This window comes from Tauraco erythrolophus, chromosome 5 (genome assembly GCF_009769465.1).
Source record: "Tauraco erythrolophus isolate bTauEry1 chromosome 5, bTauEry1.pri, whole genome shotgun sequence".
NCBI lineage: Eukaryota > Metazoa > Chordata > Aves > Musophagiformes > Musophagidae > Tauraco > Tauraco erythrolophus.
In genome coordinates, this window is record NC_141469.1 from 10,467,062 (window position 1) to 10,486,651 (window position 19,590).

Here is a 19,590-nt window from a genome sequence, read left to right on the forward strand (position 1 = left end):
AGAATCCAACAATCAAAGATGTTTCCTTTATTCTGTCACTGGAGAACATTAGGTTTTATGGAAGATTCAGAGTTTTTAGTACCTACCTTCTCACTCTTATAGCAAGCTAACAGACTTAAAAAAATCATTAATCTTTCTTACTCAGTCTGACTGAGATGGAGTTAACTTTTTTCATAGCAGCCTGTGTGGTGCTGTGCTTTGTATTTGTGGCTAAAATAGCGTGATAACACACCAAAGCTTTGGCTATTGAGCACTGCTTGCACAGTGTCAAGGCATTCTCTCTCCCCTCTCCACCCCCAGAGAGTAGACTGGGGGTGAGCACAAGTTTGGGAGGGGATGCAGATGGCACAGCTGCTCCAAATTGACTAAAGGGGTGTTCCATACCTTATGACAGTGTGTGCAGCAATAAAACATCAAGGAAAGGAGGAGAAAAAGGGCATGTTTGTGGTTACGGTGTTTGTCTTCCCAGACAACTATTACCTGTTCTGAGGCCACGCTTTCCTGGAAGTGGCTAAACCTCTGCCTGCCAGTGGGAAGCAGTGAATGAATTTCTCTTCTTTGCTCACATACACAGCTTTTTCCTTTCTGTATTAAACTGTCGTTATCCCATTACTTGAATCTTCTCACCTGCCTTCTGTTTTCTCTGCCTCTCACAGGAAATGTGAGTGAGAGGCTGAGTGGGTGTTGGCTGCTGGCTGGGGTCACCCCACCACTCCTTTTGTTAGCAGTACAGAAAGAGGAAAGAGAAACAAATACAAATTCTCTAAAATGTAAAGCTTTAAGTGACATTTCCATTGCAAGAGCAGTACAGTATTTTAATAAAGTCCTGATTGCAGATGTTCACTGTCATGCTGGGGGCAAAGTGGTGGAGCTAAGACAGTTGATGTGCTAGAGCTGATGTTGCTGCTGTTGTTGTCTGAGTCCAGTCATGCTTTCTCGAAAACGGACAGACCAAAGAGTTTGCACACGAGTAGGAAGACTAAGGAGTAATGTGGAGGATACACACCTTCTATTTCTGGACTCGTGCTGATAGCCTGATACTGAAACAGAGGCACAGGAGGTACTGCTATGAGACTGCCAAATATCTGGCAAATTCACAGGACCATCAAGGTGCTTCAGGCATTGATTTTTAGCTTGGTTTAGTGACAGATTCACAGCAGCAATGCAAGGAATCATTCTTTGCTGGCTAAACCTGATTATCTATGAAGAGAAGGCAAAGGAGGAGAAAGAAATAATATAAAAAGAGTGAGTTTGGGTGATAGAAAAGAGCAGAAATCCAATTCTGTCAATGTAAGCCAACAAACCTTGTGGAAATGTGGTAATCTTTCTCTCTGGACCAGTAAGATGAGGTTGTCCCTGAAGAATAGGATGGCAGAGGTTCAGTCACTGTGTGTTAAAGGAAAATTAGTAAAGCTTGCTGCTTCTTCCTAATTTCCTAGGATTGTCTTGAAATTAAGAATGCAAAATTATGTACCGTTTTGTCACCAAATAATCCTAGTTTCAGCTTCACTGTTATGTTTAATTTCTGTACTGTATTTGTTTGCAGTAGTCTTGCACTATCATCGAATGCTTCAGGAAGTCATGGTCTCGATTTCAGTGTTTGTTCTGTTTCTGTGCTCTCTCTTTCTGAATTTTACAGACAGTTAAAGGTAGTGGAGTGAATTTATAATTGTTCTGCTTTGAACAAGTTAAGGTGTAGATCCCCTAAGAGAAAGCTGCACTGACAACTTGTTATGATCTCTTTCTTGTCACCTTCAGCTGCATCACAGGAATGAAATTGGTAATGGTCTTTCTGAGGCATGAGAGAGAGGAAGAGCAGACCCTAAGTCTCTCATTCAATGCATTATTTGGATTTCGTGTAAAACTGGGAGAACTGAGGAATTCTGGGGAAAGTATAACAAAATAAAGGCAGCCAATGAATGCAAAGTACCTCTTATTTAGGAGTTTTATATGAAAAATACTTCATGTGGATAAACTGTTAATGCTGTCAGATGATCCGGGGAGATGAGCTGAAAATGCCTGTAAACAGTCAGGACAACAAGAAGAGTACAGCTCTCAGCCTGGACTGTCCTGTGTCTGGACACCTCGATCCACAAGTCAGAAGAATTTGCAGATGTTGTCACCTCTACGTATATATTAAAGCATAATCTCAAACGGTTTGGATGACACAGGAAGAAGAGCAAGTTATTTACTATTTTCTTACTGAGAAGTTTGATATGTCTTTTCTGAAGCGTCTTAGGTTGGTAACTCTCAAAAACATGGTCCTTAATTAGATGAATGAGGATGGCAAATCCATTAATGTCTAATATATAAGTGGGGTTCATCTCATATTATCACCTACTTTAATATATTAATCATTATTAAAGACCTGAAATTAATTATGTTCCACCTTTAAGCAAAGGGAATGGCTTGTGAAAGTACAAAAAGTAAGTAGAAAAAAGTATTTCCTTCAGCTATACTTTGATTTCTCAGAATGCCAATTACTGCAAAGTAGTTCTTGTTTTAATCAGCAGTGAAATGTAGTTACTAAGCTTAAGCTTAAAGTGCGTAAGAAACAAGATTGTTTTTTTCTAGAATGAATGACTGATCATTATTTGTAATTCTATATAATCTTTAGCCACTGTGAAAAGAACGGTGAATGATAAAAGAACTAAAACAGAATAATTTATATCAGTGTTCCTTAGTAGAATGTATCAAGTATTATACAGTACAGAAGCTGGTTTCAAAATTACTGTGAGAACACACTTGATAAGCACACCACCGTGTTTATAAAACATAAATTGTAATGTCAAAGTAGTGACATTATCAGGTTAATTTAGTCTGTGTGTAAACGACGAAAAATGTCAGTATTTAGGAATGGCTGCACATGGCCTCCTTAGACAGAAATTGGATTCCCTCTAATGTTGTTTATTTTATGTAGCTCCAGGGAGTGCGCAGTTCTGAAGCCATAGGCTACTATCTTGCTAGATCTCCTAAATCAGAATAAGTTTAGAAGGTACCTCATGTGGAAAACTCAACATTAATGCGATTGTGCGCTGTTGGTTCAGCCTTCTTAATGGGTATAAACAGTCAGTAAAAGTAATGTTTTTAATGTTACTTCACATAGTTTGATGTTCTTTAATGGGAGAACTTAATCAATTCAGTTCTGTGGTGCAGTTTTCCTTCTCAGAAAATGTATTGTTTCACCAGGCTGGGAGGAGTTTGTTAGCTCGTAATATCCAGATAAAGTAAGATGGGAACGCACAATGTAGAAGCAGCTGGTTAAGAAAGATTAATAGGTTGTTCTGCTCCTCCTTGTTCATTCATCGGGAAAAGCCTTCACTGGGAGCCTTCATACTTTCTCACCTTCTTTTCTGCCGTGCAGTTTGGAAAACGTTTAAAGTCTGAGGGTCCAAATCTATCACCTGGTTTTGACAATAGAAAATTTTCTCTTTGAGGCAAATTTATCAGGGACTGCCTTTTGGAATACTGATGATCAGTTTTGCAATACTGATGTAACTTACAAGTGATATCCAGTGCAGATAGAAGCTGAAAAAAAATGGCTCAAAGCATAAACATAAATGGGTAGTGCTGAGAGAGGACTGGTAGATCATGTATATCTTCAGTATCAAGAAAAAAAAAAAATCTGTTTACTGCCTTTTCCTTCCATGTGCTTCGAAAATTAAGTGATCCAGATGTAGAATAACTCCTAGATGTTTGTCTGAAGGAAACTCAATGTCAGTATCATTAGCAGAACATAATACACTGGAATACTCTACTAAACCCAAGAAATACCAAGGCCAGGGAAAGGATTTTGAGGTTGAGTGTAATAATTGCTATTCCACATAGATGGATTGCTACGTGGCATTTTATTTTAATCTAAAAAACTCTGGCATTAAGGGCAAGACAATTTGTCTAGGGCTTAGACAAGGTGAGATTTAGCCTGATCTCAAGCAAGGATCTGAGAAGACTGGAAGAGAGTCTTTTAATTGACTTAAAATAATTTGGAATAAATGAGAACATGACATGAGTCGACATGAGATGTTTAGAGGTCAATGAGCACAGGCTTGGGAATAACCTGAAAAACAATTAAGTTTCTCAATATGGTGAACTGGAAAAAATGAAACCCACCTTACCACCTTTGACAGTGGAAGTGAGCTAATCATGTAGTAGCGATATAATATCACTACACAAAGCCTAAATGGAATAACAGCAGCCTTAATGAGAAGGTATGAGAAGGGATGATCTCAAGGCAATTTTGGTGCCCTTACGTTTCCAAATTCTGCTATTGCCAAATGAATTTTGCAAGTGGGACTTTTGGTTGACTGTTTTCTCTGTGGAAAGTAGGATTCTTACAGTTCAGCATACTCTGAGAACATCAGAGGCAGCAATGCGTTATGGCTTTCCTCCACAAGGAGGAAGCTGTGGAAGTGATCAGTTTTAGTTCTTTGGATGTGTTTAATTTATTCATTACTGAAAAGAGAAATTTTATTATTTACCTTTTATTGGATCTAAATATATTGGTATTTTGCACAGGTTGTTTTGCTTTCTAAGTTCAGAGAAGTAACGTGATTTTAGATGTACTATTGAAAATGTGGACTTGAAAGTTTTAATCACTAAATGTTGTCAGTTGTTTAGTCTTTTAGATTGAATATTTTTTCTTTTTTGTAATATTTTTGGTATTCTGCCATGTTATGTGAGCATTTTATTATTTTTGTGATCCATTGGCTACTTCATTTTGACCATTTAAATGGAAATTCAGAATAACAAGATCACTTTTCTGCGTTGGTTTTGATTTCTTTAGAGACAAATCTACTGTGATTTTCATTTTTGTAGCGGTTTTGAGAACAGGGTTTTTTTTGTTTTGTTTTAAGTGAGAGAGTGTTCATGCCTGAAAACCATAAATCTGGAGTTGAGAAAATTCTTATTACTTTTGATAACTCATTACTTGTTATTCTGTTCTTGATAAATAGTCGTATCATAATTATTGAAAGATGAGCTGTAGACTTTTATCCCTGTACTTGTGCACTCACTAGCATGTTTTAAGTGGAATGCTATTGAGTAACTGAAGTTAAAAATGACAGTTCAGGAGTCTATGGAAAGGTTTTCCATCTGAATCCTCTGTTTTCTTAGGTTTCCCTGTATGAAATAACATACAAATTTTAAAGCATACATTATAAACAGAGGTGTAGACAAAAGCCTTAGTTTCTGTTACGGATTTTGTCACATATTTTGCCATTTGATTTTTCTGCAACCGCATTTTAACATAGTGATATAATAGAGAATCCAATTGAAGAATTGCTTTGTAATGAGATAAGAACAAAAACATCCTAAATTACTCATTATCTGTCAATGTAATCATTGGGAAGAAAAAGATACCAGGTGGAAAGGTGTTAATTGGAATTTTTGTACTTTGCTTGATGCCATTGTAGTCTATCCTTATCTTTGAGAAGGAAAGGCTTGATTCTCTGCTACAACTGGAGGAAAAATATGTTTTTCTGTCTATCTTTATTTCCCAAAAGTCATAGGGTCCTTAACGTGCCTCTACACAAATTCGTTACATGGGAAGTGAGTGTTTTAACCTTCACTTGCTCCCAATGAAACTGTGTTTTAGGACATAGGACTAAGATGGCTATGGAGTTCTCATCAAACGTGAATTTTCCCATTCTTATTTCAGTAGCTAACATTTCACTGTCAACTGCTAACATGTTAAGAGTGATGGGAAAGTTATATTCTTCCATGTTGTTAAAAAAGCCAAAGCTCTTTTTGCTTTAGAAAAATCCTTCACATAACATACAGAAGGAGGCAAGAACAATGCTCTATTTATGAAGGCATCAAGCTCGCTGAAATGTTTCTCTTTACATGCTGGAGAATGAAGAAATCTGATTTTTTTAACATGTGAAAACTGAGAATGAGCAAATCTGTACATCTGAATTCTCTTATAACCAAATACATAAATAAATAAAATCCTTCTCAGTTAAATGAGGCTTGGTAACTCTGTAGCATTTCCATTTCAAATACAGAGGAAACAAAAGCATTTGTCACAAGCGTGTTTTCATAAGAAAACCATTTGGGCTGTAGTTTCTCTCTTGTTAACTAAAATCCTAATAATCTTTATCTAAATTATTAAGAACTGATCCATGGTCAGTAGAAATAGCTTGACAACAATCAGAAATATTTGTTTCAGATTCTAATTCCATACCTGAGTTTTTAGAATTCGTTTTATCACACCTTTGTACTACTGAACTACTTGCCTCTTTTTTATTTTCTAATGTTGAGGAGAGACATTTAATTTTGGCGTTTTATTTGGTGTGTGGCTAAGCAGTAAGGCTAAGCTTTTCTCAATTTCCCAAGAAAGTGCAGAGTTAAAACAAAAAGTCCAAGTACAGACTTTCATTAATCTCTGACTAGGAAAAGCACCAGCCACTGCTTCCCTATTATTTTTCTAGGTTAAGATTTTTAAGCCTTCAATAAATCCCAAAGATTAGTAAGTGACAGAAAGAATATAAAGTATTTCATTGCACTCTCTGAAGGTAGCCTTCCACACTTTTATCAGCGTTTTAAGGCACACTGCTACTGCTAAACATGCACTATTTTGTCACTGTTCTACCTACAAATCTGACAAGGGGTTATTCAATAAAAATCTGTAACATAGTATATAATTTAGAAATGTGATTTTGTTACTGTGGTCAATTGCATCCTCTGAAAAGGAACGACATACTAAAAACTGCTTTGGAGAACAGTTTCATAATTTCCTTTTCATTTCCTTGATTTGACACTTTTATAAACAGCCTAAGTGTTTGAGCTAGCTGGATGCTTGCAGGACTTAAGCAAATATTATACTGGGATGGTTGTTTTGGGTGGTTTGTTGTTTGGGTTTTTTTTAACCATGAGAACATGGTGAAGGAGAAGACATGACACTTCCCACTCGTCTTAGAAACGGGTGAGTCCTCTGTGGTGCCTCAGCAGAGTGGTACAGTGCTGCACCGTCACAGAAAGCCCACCTCAACCTGACGTTGTGTGAGCACATCAGCTCGTGGCTGGGGTGAGATTTTATGTTCTATCTATAGCAGACCATATACATCAAAAAACTGGGAAACTGTGGCAATGGGAACAGTCATTCCGCTGTGTTATATTTCCAAACACTTCTGTTAGTTATGGCAAAACAAACAAGATTATTAACCTTAACTTGCTCACTGTTCCATAAGGCATGTTGGTGCCTATAGGTATTCCTAACTTGAATCAGGCAGTCCTCTTGAAGTTGTGGTTTCTTCTTTGTTTCTTCCTTTGTACTTCGAGTATTTTGCTAATTAATTACTAGACAGATTCCTACCTGCAACATCTTATCAAGAGAGCAAATGGCTCTGCATTGTGTTGTTTGTATTTTGTGTTAATTAGTTAAAGACGTTATAACCTTCACTATTGGATTATAGGGCAATCTGTGACAGAGTGGCTGTACTAAAATTAAAGAGCTTTTTCTATTTTTATCTTACCTCATTTACCTGCTGTCTGATCTTAAATCAAGTAAGTGAAACTGGTAATGCCCTTGTGATAAGAAGGCATGGGTAGCATGCTTAAACACCTTGTTTTCTGAAGAGATATATGTTATTTTATGGAGAGCAGCTTGTTCTCCAGCTGCACAGAAAATAGATGAAGTGTTGGAGGGATACTATTTTCACACACCGCTTTATCTTCTACCTAGTTAAAAAGAATCATGCACCATATGAATAATTATAGTTTATGCATTTATGCTTTCTAAGTATGCTAAAATGAACATGGGTTATTGATCTTTTGAGCACTCTGCAACTGAGCCTAGGTGGAGTCAAATGAATTGTTTTGACCCAATTGCAAAATAATGTAATGATTGCTATAGAAAATCTTTGCCTGCTACTCTGTGTCTGACAAGAAAATGGTTTTTTAGCCATCTAGTAGTCCACTCATCTAGACCATAGCATCCCTGCCAAGATGTTTTGGGATGTTTTCTTGAAAGCTTTGCTGAAATGAAGATAGATGACGACTTCTCCTGTCCCCTCGTCCACAGACCTAGTCATTTTCTTACATAAGGCAAGCTGTTCAAGGATGATTGTTTTTTGCCAAAGGAGTGATGGTGGTACCAAAGTTCAAAAGCAGAATTGTGGTGAAGCACTCCAGTTCTCAGTATTAAAATCTCCCAGTCAAATAAAGTTAGGAATTATTAAATAATTTCTAGAAAATATGAAAGTTTTGACTCTTCCTCTTGTCTACATAGTATAGACTGTTATTAGGACATTGCTATGGAAGATGAAAAATGCTACTTTGAAAAAATGAACCATTGCTGTCTTTATTCTGATGAGTTCTGCCTGTAGAGAATGGTAATATTTAGGGATCCTTCCTCTGTTAAGCGTATAACCTTGTGAATAGCAAAACCAGATACTCCCAATAGCGTTTTAAGTCTAAAACAAAACGCAATTTAAGTTTTCAAAGTTGCCCTACTGATTACCTTTCGAGTTTTCCTTGCAGAGTATTCTAACTTTATGCAGGTGCCCATCAGTGTGCTTGACAGGTTGCAGTCCCAGTATGACCCATTTTCCAGTGACTCGGATTCCGATTTTCACTCTGAGTGCTGGATGCTTGAAATATGTGTGTTGCAGTAGCCAGTATTTTATGTCTAAGTTGTATTTTGGACATAGGCCTATATTCGTAATATATGTAATAGCTGAAATGATTTTTTAACATTCCTAACAGGCTTTCTGTATAGCTCAGATAAAAACCTGAAGGCATTTAAAAAAGAATAATCGGTTCTAAGTTTTTCATGACACCCTGTGAAACTATTAGTGCAATGATTTGTTAAACTTTGAGCTTAAAAACATATATAACTCAGAAAATGAATTCAAGACTAGAGTTAGATAAAGTATGTTTTATAGTGAATACAAAAACTGCATAAATGTTCAGTGAATTTGCTTGTATAGGCTTAAAAATTGCTAAGATACTCATTCAGAACTTCAGAGTTGTGAAGCTTGCAGCCGCATAAAAGATCAGAACCTCTTGATGATGCAAAAGAGAAAGGCTGAATGTCAATCACATGCATCTGCGTGTGTGACAACACTCCCACAAATGGAGTAGAGGGGTGAAATGTGGTGGCATTTGTTAAACTTTAGACATAATGCTCGACATATACGTTAAACATAGATTTTTCAGTGAGTGCTTTGAAGATCACTGACAAAATTGTATTAAGTGCCTCTTCCATTCTTCTAAGAATTTTTAGTTTTTCCCAAGTAGGCTCTCAACTTTCCATGTTAAAAAACATGGGGGAAAAAAAAGATAATAAGAATGTAATGTATGTGGAAGCAAGAACATTTTAACTTAAATTTCTTAATGGCTTTTATATTCTTAAAGAAGAACACAAATACTTGGTAATGTTAAAAAATGAAATAGCATGAAGAAAACAATTCATTTGAGTTCTTGGGATTTAAAACGTGCAGATAACCAATACTGACCAATTTTTTAGGGGAGGAATTATAAGTAGACTGAGGTCTGTATGGTAAATCTCATGCTGAAAAAACTTAGATGGATGAGTCATAAGCCTCTGAAAATGAGATTTCTAATGGAAACACCAAATCAACTTTTACTATAGTGTCAGGAATATGACATTATAATAAAGTACATTGATGTATCTGTATTTGCCTTTTGCAAACATAATGAAACTGACTTCAGCATAGAAGGTGCCAGGGTATTCCATCCACATCTGCTGTTTTACAGTATAATATAACAATATTCAGGCGTATAATACTGGGTGTTATATACTGGCACTAGGATGGAAGACGACCAACAGAATTTTTTTTAATCATGACTAGAATAACAACTCTGCAAGTCACTGTATGGAATATGGCATCTACCCTCGTCCGCTTGGAGACAAGTTGGAAGTCGTCATTTTTAGGGCAAACATTAATGAGGACCCAAGTCTTGCATACTGGGGTGCTGTTTGGCTCTTTCTATTTGATAGCTTTTGATAAATTTTTTTCTTCTATCTGACCACATTTTATTTGCTGACGAGAGGACTTGGAGCTGTGCCCAGAAGGCACCGTGAGGGCCAGCACCCCGTGAGGGTGATGGGCTCCCGATCGGCTGCTTGGAGAGCTCAGGGCCCTTCACCACCATGTGCAGAAAGAGCAACCACCTTCCCACTGCTCCATGGTGGAAGTCCCCACTGTCAGCACAGCCAGCGACGCTTGTGCAAGACAGGAGGGACTGCACACAAGAAGCTCTCTGGGTCAGAAGTGCAGGAGATGCCTTTTCCAGTCAAAGTGAAGTGAGTTAGTCAGGAGAGGTCTTCACTACCTGCTACATATTCATCTCCTCCGGGCCAACCCGCCACTGCATTGGTGGGAGACAGCTGAGTCTGTCCATACTACTGCTGCAGGATTTATGTTTTCCACTTTCAGGGATGGGGCTGTAATGCTGTTATGTCTTTTGTGGCAGGAAAAAAAAGCCAGTTTTGCTTGCATGGAAGAAAGGCTTGCGCCAGCCATCTGGTGAAGCTTCCTCTGCTTCCTTGTGAGCTATACCCTCTGACAAAATTGTGGTAGCCCTTCTTCTGGCAGAGTCTGTCTCCGTCATGTACCTTCATACCTGGGTGTCACCCAGCCTAGCCCAGGTGTTGCAGACATTCCTCTGATTGATCCCTCAGACGGACAGCAAGACGCACAGAGACAGGCAGCAAGACGGGCAGATCCTAAGCCAAGCTCAGGCTCTACAGGTTAAACAAGCTGAAAAAGTAGAGAGGCTTAACGGAGGGAACAATTTTTATCTAGAGTACTAAATGCAGTACAAACCTAATTTGTTAGCAAAAGATGTTGGAATATTGGTCACATTTGTTTTATTTATGAGTCATTTCCGTTAACAGAATTTAATTACTGATCATTAGACTCAGTATTTTTTTTATTGCTGCCATCTCCATACTTACTCTGGCTGCTTCTTCTTTTGAAATTTAACAAAGTATCAATTAATTTTCATTCTGTATTTTCGTTTTCTGTAACATATTTCTGGGTTTGCTTTGCAGAGAAATAGAGGATTTCTGTTACATGTCTGAAATAGTAGTTCGGTACATAAAATCAACAAAAAAATGAAGTAAATAGCTAAGAACATCTGCAGTTATGGATATCTGAGAAATTTAGAAATTACTATTCTAATTAATCTTCAAAAATGAAAAATAAGTAAAATCTCCATTGTAATTGTTTACCAAAGAGAAGAATCTATTTCAATTACTACACTGAAAATAAGTTTAGGCTGGATGATGTTTTGCATCAGCAGGTGTTGGTCCATTACAATCCCAGTAAGAAAGGCAAGCAAACTTTTTAAAAGAAAACATCATTTAAAATGATATTTAATAGAGCTAGTGCTATAAAGAAAGGGAGACTAGTTTAGATAATCCTACTTCCTTTTAGCTACTGGGGACCCTGAGGCGCACCGCACCGCACGTGTGTCCGGTCAGGGTGCCGTGCACCATGCGGATCCCATCCCGTTTTGCTGCCCCGTTTTGGTCATTGCAGCTCTTAAAGGATTTTCTTACAAGAAAGTAACCCTTGGCCATTTCTACTGCCAGAAAACAAAGGAGCTCATGTGGGAACTTATAACTTTGTCACTTGGATAATTGTAAACAGTTTTCCTGAGATACTATGTTTAGTATGTACTAAACTGAGATTCAAAATCTCATAGAGTAATTGCACTCATTATAGTTTTTTAGTCCTTTTTATATTTTAGAAGAGAAAAATAGCACGTTCTACAGACTTCTGTTTTCCAGAATTAATCCTGTCCATGAAGGGCACATAGACTATGTTGACATCTGTGGAACTACTGCAAATAGCTGTTAGGTGAGAGGAGAATCAGCCAGTCCTCCTTTATTTTGATCTAGGCAATTTAGTTTTCCCTCTTAGCTAATTGATCATGATAAACAATTATAAAGATAGCTTCAAAGGAATGTTAGATTGGAAACCAAAATGTACAGACTTTCTCTTAAACGAGTCCCAACTTTCAGAATATCGTTTCTTCATTTTTAAAAATTTCAGAAAACCTTAGTGTGATAGTTAAATATTTTAAGCTTTTTCAAATGGCCTGGGACATCCCAGACATCTGCCAGGAGCTGGCAGATAAAATACAGACCTGACAGAACTTGCTGACCCTCCTGGGGCAGCAGCTATGTGAAATGGCACCAGACGCCTACATGCAAGCACCCGAACTGCCCCACTCGCAGTGTGCTCATTAGTGTTTCTGTTGTAACCGAGTAGAACGTTTTGATGGATGTATACAACGGACTTTTTAAAATCAGGCAACTAAAGATGCATTACACACTGCACCTTTGAAAATTGTAATAGGGGATCCTATTTTTCCTGTTTGGAAGAAGTCTGGTTTGCATGCATAATTCCATCTTTATAATGGTTATAAGGGACTTAATCCATTGCCTATTGATTGTAATGCTTGTTGGATTGTGTCTCAAAGGGCTTGTGGTTTTTTCAGTGATTTTTGCGATTAGCTTAATCTTTGCACAGCAACGATCCAGGTACAAAATTCCCGTTGGTTAAAATAAAGGTGTCTTTTGAAAAAAAGTCACATATGTCAAATATCCTTACCTGGCATATTTCCTCGTATAAACAGGAAATTAGAAGAGCTGCCTTGTTGTCCCCATTTCATTAATATGTGTGCTGAAAGAGTTTGCTTTTCAAAGAGCTCATTTATAAACACATAAGCATAAAAATGCTACCAGAGAACAAAATGTCAAAAGAAATATTTTCCCCATGCGCACAAACATTCGGAGCCATTTCTTGAATTCAGATCCACTTGCGAACCAATAAAAGATATCTGGAAGGCAGCAAATGCAATTACTTTTTAACACCCCTTCCTCTGGCTCCAAATGTCAAAGATACATAGAGACAAATGTTTAAATTAACTGAGAAATATTTTCACTTGTTCTGAAATATTAACTTTTAGACCTTCACTCATTCTCCTATTATATTATTATTTTATTTGTTTGGAAGCTTTGGAAAAGATGTTTTTATGATCAAAACTTACAGATCTTAAGTAATATATTCTAGGCAGGAGCTGTCACAATGTATTAGCCTGAGTATGACAATGTTATTCAACTAGTGATCTGAAGCATGATGTTATTCAACTGCTTAGTGAATTTAATTATGCCCAAAATCATGAGGCATTTGGGTAATTCAGACACTTTGATAATGTGGAATAATTTATATTTTATTATGGTTTTATGGCTTCACATTGGCCATACTTGCCCTTTATAGCTGATCAAAGTATGAGATTTCTGTTTTGCAGGAACGTTTTGATATTAAAACCAGAATGAAAGTATCCCTTTTCAAAATAGATAATAACATACTCTTTTTTTTCATTTCTTGAAGAAGCAAAGATTAGGAATTTTGTATAATTTAATAAAACTGTACATATTGTGTTCTTCCATACTAAGGTAGACATCCTGGAATTACAATCCAGTACAATTACTTGAGTCTTGGAAAATGCTGTGTCAGACCTCACCAAGAAATTTTATCTGCCTGGTCATGGTTTTATCCTTATCTTTGTCTGTCTCATCACTCTCCTCATATGAGACTGTCCAGAAGCTTGTGTAGATCATGAGGAGAAGATCCTACCAAAAACTCCACTTTCGTTTCCCATATGCAGCACATAGGCATCAATTCTGTTTCTCTGCAGCAACTAGCTCCATGTCTCAGTAGCAGGTATCTGTTTCCAGCGTGCTGGGGGTAATTTTCCACAAATCTGCTGCAGCTGTGGGGAGCAAGAATGCTCAGATGCAGGGGCAGCCTGGTAACTTTTACAATCCTCAGCTGTACATCAGTACAGCTGGAAGAGTGGTGGTGGTGAAGGGGCATTAATTAGCAACAGATGAGTCACTTAGCTATTTGAACAGCCAGGCATTAAGCTTTTGGTCCACCTTCCTCATATGGTTTGGCACCATAAGAGAACTGCAAAAAATTGGTGACCCTCTAGATGGCATTAACCCCTGTCTCAAGGAGTTATATTAGGGCTCTCTGTGATGCTCCTGCGTGTGCTTCTTCCTAGGTTCAGCAGGAGTCTGTATTCACATGGAGGAGCTCCTGTGGCCACTGTCCCTTTTACTACAACCTGGATGGAGAGGCTGTAATGCTGCACATGGCTTTTATTCCCACAACCCCTGGAGCTCCTCAGGAGGGTAAGTCATAAATAGGGGCTTTTTTTGTGAGTAAACCAAGCCAAAGAAGTCATGCTTGTATGATTCTATTGCCTCTAGATTACTATATTTTAAAAGTTTTGAAGGTAATTCTTCACAATTTAGGCTTAACAGGAGTCACAATAACTATATTTTCATTTGATTATGTACCACATAATAATGAGGTTTATAATAACTTGTGTGCCCTGTGAATATAACTTACAAACATAGATTCCTTACTTCTATTCCATCCTCAGTCCTAGCATGCCTTGATAAATTTGACATGCCTTCTCTTGCTAAAATAATGGAATTTCCACTTTTATTAGTAGAATGAACTTTAGAAAGTGTTTAATCATAGCTGTTGTGCTCTGGAGGACCTTCAGAACTCAACTAATTTGGAAAGTTGATATTCTGAAGACAAAATAGCGTCTTAGTTATTAAAGGAAATTATCTGTACAGGAGGAAAAAAAGCTTTAAGTCTTTTCCTTCCAAATCTCAAGTGGTTAATGCATGACTTTGCATGAATCAGAAGGATTCATTTGATTCCCATGCTGACCTCTTCCAGAAAATTTAATTTCTCCATCTCAAACATATTATTTTTCTCTAATACAAAAGAGCGCTAACCTGAACCTTATTGTGCCCTTTTGCAATTAGTCACCCTTTTGTTGCATTAATCTTTTAAAGTAAATGAAAGGATTAGTGTTTGAACAAAATACAAAGCGAAGTCTGAATACAAAATAATTGTGGATGGTCTCTGTATTTTATTTTGTATTATAGTGGACTACTGATAAGTTTTTGACTTCGTTTAATCTCTGATTTTAGTTTTGATCCCGAGGGTCAAGAATTAAAACAAGTGTTCTGTTTATAGACTTAGTAGAGATCAGGGGTATATTGTAATTACATCTGAGAATAGGAGATAAGCTTTTATCCTTAATAAGGCTGATTATTAAAAGGGTGTGTATGGCTAATTCACTAATGATAATTCTAAAATATAAGTGTCTACTTAAAGTGGAGACTGGGATACCTTCAGCTCCATTTTTTTCCAGAAAGGTCTGGAGTAACAGCTTGCTTACATAAATGACTCCAGAGGCAAACTGGTATAGCTGACATCAGAATCTTCTTCAATCTGCTTTTTTTAAAAAGTTTTTTTAAAGACTAAAGATCTAAAGTGCGAAGCTAGAAAGTAAGATAGAAATATTTTAAAAACTATAAATGGTAGATCATGTCTCAGTATACCTTTGTGAAACCAATTCCAAATGACAACTTTTGTTAGTTAATGCTGAGAAAGGAGGAATTTTAAAACGTGGGTGATGGCGCTAGGTTTTAGTTTTTTGTCTGGTTTTTTTGCACTTATGATATTGCTTAGTAGGATACTATAGATTGTAAGATCTTGTAAATAGGCCTATTTTGACTTGACTGTAAATGGTTTTCTATTTCTGGTGTAACAAAGCCTTTGAAAATAATCTCCGATTTCGACATGTTTTCCTGTTTCACACATTGGGAAAGTGAGTCCTTTTTTCACCAGTTCCATTCTCATGATAATTTTAATAGATGTTAGCAGGTGACACCTTAGAGGAAATATAGTGACTTTATTAGACTTTTGAAAATCTGCTATTTGTACATGATAAGTTATTGTTTGCTTACAGTTTTCCATATATAAAGCTTACAGTTTTTCGTATATATAGTACAATGTAGTAGCTGTAAGAATACAAACTTAAATCAGAAACTGAGTGAAATTCAGTTGAACTTTCCATGACTATGGTGAGCAGATCTTTTACGAATTTTAACAGATCTTCAATCTGATGAAGAAATATCACAAACATTACTTTGAGTTTGTCTGAATTCAGCCTCAGCCCTTCCTGTATTGCTTATCGATTGTAATATTTGAGGGTAAATTTACTTCATAAGGTTAAGTAGAGTTGTATTTCATAAGGTTAATTAGAGTTGTATTTTATCTGTTAAAGATGTACCTTTCTGTTCCCTGGAAAGAACTTCTGCCTTCAAACTAGTATCAGTAACAGTTCACATTAGAATATGCATTTATACTAGAAGCTATAAATGTTATCTTATCAGGGGACACAATGCACTGCTGCTTTAGTGATCAAATGAGGAATTAGGATTGTAGAAAAAAAAAAAGAAAAAGATCAAGAGAAATTGATAGGATGAAATTTCTCTATTCAGAGCAGTGGAATGATTGTGAGTTGTGAATTAATTCATAAAAGCTGTGTACCGTTTGTAGAAAATTAGAAGAAACAAAGATTGCATTCATCAAATAAATCATTTGGCAAATCCATTTCCAAAGAATGAATATCGTAAGAAGAAATGAATACATGAATACAATACGGATATACAGAAATTATAAATAGTGACATGAGTTCATCGTTTTAATGAACTGCATTGAATATGTTTCTACAAATTACATTGTTTGACTTAGCTATAATAATAGAGCAGAATACGGTTGTTATTGATATGTGCAACTGAAAGACAGGGGAAAGAATATCAAAGAACAGTAATCTTCACAGAAATGTAAAAAGTACAGTTCCTGCCAGTCCAATCAGTGATACTGCCTGCCTGTTGGAAAAAAAAAAAAAAAAAAGTTTAATGTATTAGAGAACAGCTTAATAGATGAACGTGAGATGCAAATTGTAAGAACAATTTGGAGGCAGTAAGGGGCATTGAGTGTTGCAGTCAGTTGTGAAACTACTAAGGCAAAGTTTAAATACTAAAAATACTGTAAATTCAAACATCACATTGATCATTCACTATTAAGAATTGGTAAAGACGACCTTTTTCATTCGTTTGGTCAATTGAATTCCTGAACAAATACCGATAATGTTAATATCACTTTTGTCTAATGAGCTTCAGTTTGTGAAGTCATCTGCCTGTTCTCTCAAACCTCTTAAAAGGACTATGTAAATTTAGAAGAAATCTATGAATATGTATGTCAGACAAATAAGCTGGAATTCATACCTGATTCTCTATGCAATGTTATTACCAGAAAGGCTACTAGTACTCAGATAAACGATGCCATTTTCTGTAATAATATATATTAAACTCTTTACAAGATATATGACGTATGAAATGGTCACTTCTGTGTATTGTTCCAAACCCAGTACAATCTGTAACACTTTATTATCTCTAAAAGTCTGTCCTTGAGTTCAGCCTTGGAGGAATAAACAATCCAAAGAAACACTAACTTGTTTCCAGGAAAAGCGGGAACTGCTCTATTACATCTAACTTGTTTAAATAAACAAATAACCACTGTAAGCATGTTCAAAGCAATCAGTTATCATGACTGTAACCTTCTCGGGATGAGGGTGAGATCTGAGATCACTGAACTCTCTCACTTAATCACCTAGGCTGCTCTGTGTCCTTTGGCTAATCATATTATACTAGTTTCATCTCAGCTGGCTAGATTATTGCAAAACTCCAGAAGGCAGCGCGGGGATAACTGTTCTGTTGCCTTCCAAACTTGAGGGAAGTTTTTTTTTTAAAAAAAAAAAAAAGAAGAAGAAGAAAGCCTAGTCAAAGTCTTTCAAGAGAACCAGTGTATTTTTGATCCCGAAGAGAAGATTTAGGATGGATCGCAGCTATTAGGTGTTATAATCCTTAATGCCAGAGGGCTGCAAGGAGAGTCGAGATGGTGGTGTTCGTTTCTGGAGGTGAGGAGTTTCGCGTTTGGAAGGGTTAATGTCAGTGTGGAACTCTGTGCTGGTGCTCAAAGTCTCCTGATAATACTCAAAAGAGGCACTGCAGATATATATTTAATTTGCCAAGGCGTTTCACAGTGGGTGAATGAAAAGCACTGACCTTCCTGAGGAGATTGCTTCTCCCTCCAGCAGAGAAGTTCCCCCTCCACCCCTCCCCAAACTCTGTTAGTGTTGCACAATACGTAGAATTAGCAAGACACACCTACCCCCTCACCCCAAATTACACGTTTGCATATAAACTACTATCAAAAGGAATACCTTGTAATAGTAAATGTTCCCTCGCTGAAGCCAGAAGTGCTCTGATAATGAATCATTTTCTTCTACAGATGTCTAAAGGATGTACTGTGTGACAAAAGCTGGACAAGCTAAAATTTGGACTTTAGAGATTTGGTCTGAGTTTTCACAAAAATAAAAAATTGACGGATTTGATTCTGTAGCAAGAGCACGCTCTCGTTTCCTTTGAGTTATGAGTAACATATTCTAAACTTTACCCAGTATTAGTTATCTCCCCAATTAAGGTGAGAGTGATCAAAAGAGCCTTTTCTGAGGGCTTCTATTCCTGAGTCCTTCTGTGAAAAGCAGTTTGTTAACTTTATAGCTCTATGTTACAAGAACTCACAGGAATGTTCCAAGAAAGTCCAGGATCTACCTAAACAAGCTGCACCGATTATATTTGTTCCTTCATTTTACCATTACTAAAGATGTTTTATCAACATGATAACTTATAGAATAGAATGGTCAATTGGTAAAAATCCACTTTACATGAAATACTAAAGAATTTGCATATAAATAGGTTTTTATATTTAAATGCCCTGTGGGTGAACGTGATTCAATATCCCTCAGAAATCAAAATCCTGAACTGTCTCATTTAAAGTTTGCCTGCTAAAAATAAGGTGAAGTTGGACAGCTTTTGATTAGCATGACATCCCTTTCTGGAGAGTGCTTACAAGACCAACAAATCACAATTCAATTAAACTGTGCCCCATATAGTACTTTCAATGTATTCTTTGCGGTTTCTTTTTCCGGCATTCACGCTTACCCTATTTTTTTCTTGATTCATTTGGCAAGACTTTGCATGTAAAGTCCCATGAGAGAGACAAATGAGGAACATTGTAAAAACCTGATTGCAGATCTTGCTGCTTAAGACACAGGCATTACCCATGTCTGCCATTATGTCAGCTGGCTCTTTAACAGTGAAATAAAGAAGTAACAATTAGCCTGTATTTACATTTCTCTAGTGGCATTGTTTGCTCCCCTATAATTAAAGGATCTGCCAGCTTTTCAATGATGAACTCCTATTTTTAGAGCAGTGGAAAAAAAAAAATAAACTGATTAAAGCCCAGGTGCCACTGCCTGCTGCGGCCAAGCGCCTGGGAAGCTGTGGGAGCTCAGGATCCTGCTCCGGCCACAGCAGGTGCCCCCATAAGCCCCCACATGCTGAGCTGCCGCGTGTTCTGCGGGATCTTCTCTGGCTGTCCCTGGCCTTTTCTTTAAACATCTGAAAATAATTTGAGAAAAATAACTGTGAGAAAACTAACTTCTCTAGAGCAAGTAGTTTAATGTGGCATGACAATTGCATTTAAATTTTAACACTAAAGAAAGTCGTATCGGTTGGATTAATACCCTGAATGTTTTTAGGTATCACAAAATAAATCTAAGTGGAAAACTAGCAGCCTAGGGAATCTCCACAGAGATGTTTTCTAAGAGGAA